Source organism: Chrysochloris asiatica, unplaced genomic scaffold, assembly GCF_000296735.1.
Source record: "Chrysochloris asiatica unplaced genomic scaffold, ChrAsi1.0 scaffold00426, whole genome shotgun sequence".
Lineage (NCBI taxonomy): Eukaryota > Metazoa > Chordata > Mammalia > Afrosoricida > Chrysochloridae > Chrysochloris > Chrysochloris asiatica.
This window is the reverse complement of record NW_006408944.1, coordinates 26,200-28,213: the sequence shown is the minus strand read 5'-3', so window position 1 is coordinate 28,213 and position 2,014 is coordinate 26,200. Positions and strand designations below refer to the sequence as shown.

Genomic DNA, 2,014 nt, shown 5'->3' with positions numbered 1-2,014 from the left:
TAAAGATTTACACCCTCGGAAACCCTGTACAGGGTCGCTATGGGTCGGAACTGACTCAACGGCACTTAACAACAACAACAACATTTATGGGTTGTGCCTCAGTGTGAAGAAAACAAAAATCCTCACCACTGAGCCAGTAATAATATCAAGATAAATTGAGAAAATATTGAAGTTGTCAAATATTTCAATTTGCTCAAATCAACCATCAACACTTATGAAAGCAGCAATTAAGAAACCAAAGGAGTATTGAGGCAGGCAAATCTGTAGCACAAGACCTCTTTAAAGTGCTCAAGAGCAAAGATGTCATCCGCATGCTGGTCTACATCATCATTGGCATGGTCTACTTCAGCATGCTCTTCAACGCATGGTTTGGCCTCATTGTGTTCATGGTTCATGAGCACGAGCCTTTACCTCACCCTAACCATTGTGTCACTGAGTGGAGAGTGGAATTTTGCTGCTCAATGAACACTCAGGAGAACGCGACACAGGCACATGCAGTGGACTCTGCTAAACTTCGAGATAGTAAATTACTAAAATGCAGAGGGTTATGAAGTAGAACGCTACCGAGAGGTCATCATCAAATATCAGGGTTTGGAGTAGAAGTCAAATGGTTCACTAGTGTGCTAAATCAAGAGCCAGGATCTGGTGATTGGCCTTGGACTCCTTTCTGGCGTCCTGCTCTGTGCTTACTTTGTCAGTGAGCAAAAGCTGCAGGTCAGAGATTTCATGCTCTTTGGCACTTACATCATTTGGTTGTGCATGCCCCTTAACTGGTTTGACACCTACTACAGGATGATCCACACCAACTTCATAGATATGGGAGAACATATTTGACCTGCTGAAAGAGGAGACAGAGGTGTGAAGGACCTTCCTGGACCTTCCTGAAGCTCCTTGGCTTTCAGAGGGACCGACTTGAGTTTGAGAATGTGCACTTCAGCTATGTTGATGGGCGGGAGACCCTGCAGGATGTGTCCTTTACGGTGATGCCTGGACAGATTCTGGCCCTAGTGGGCCCATCAGGAGCCGGAAAGAGCACAATTTTGTATCTGTTGTTCCTCTTCTATGCCATCAGCGTTGGCTACATCTGAATAGATGGGCAGGATGTTTCTCAGGTGACCCGGGTCACTCTTCATTCTCACACTGGAGTTGTGCCCCAGGACACTGTCCTTTTCAATGACACCATAACCAACAATATCTACTACAGCTGCATCACAGCCAGGGAAGATGAGGTGGTAGCCACTGCTCAGGCCACAGTCATCCATGATTCCATTCTGCCTTTCCCTGAAGAGTACAAGACCCAGGTGGGTGAGTGGGACCTCAAGCTGAGTGGTAGGGAAAAGCAGCTCATTGCTATCACTCACATCCTCAAGGCTTCTGACATCATTCTGCTGGATGAGGCAATATCAGTACTGGATACATAGAATGAGAGGCCTCTTTGGCCAAAGTTTACACCAATTGCACCACCACTGTCATGGCCCACAGGCTGTCAACCGTGGTCAATGCTGACCAGATCCTAGTCATTAAGGAGAGCCGCATTGTGGAGAGAGGACGGCATGAAACTCCGCTGTCCCAAGGGGAGGTGTTTGTATGCTGACATGTGGCAGCTGCAGCGGATACAGGAAGAAGTCTAGGAAGACAACAAGCCCCAGGCCACAACACGGTGACAAAAGTTGTTATGGCCACTTCCGTGCCAAAGGACAGCTTGAAGGGAATTACATTGGATTCCTTTTCCTTGGAAGATTTCATCTTGGTCTTGTGGCATGGTGCTAGCTCGAGTTGTGGATGGGGCCTTTCAGGAGAAGCATGTGGGTAAATAAAAGTGTAGACTATGGAAAAAAAAAAAAAAGGTGCTTTCAATAACCTCATATACATGTCATATATGTTGTTGTTGTCAAGTGCTATCGAGTAGGAACCGACTCAGCGACCCCATGCACAGCAGAATGAAACAATGTCCAATCCTGGGCCAACCTCACTACCGCTGCCACACTTGACGCCATCAATGATGCCACCTGGC

The 2,014-nt window shown here is 46.9% G+C and overlaps 1 pseudogene; it reads left to right on the top strand.

Annotated features, from left to right (window-relative positions):
- The first annotated feature begins 311 nt into the window (after window positions 1-311).
- Window positions 312-1,664, top strand: LOC102826492 (annotated as a pseudogene).
- The last annotated feature ends 350 nt before the right edge of the window (window positions 1,665-2,014 follow it).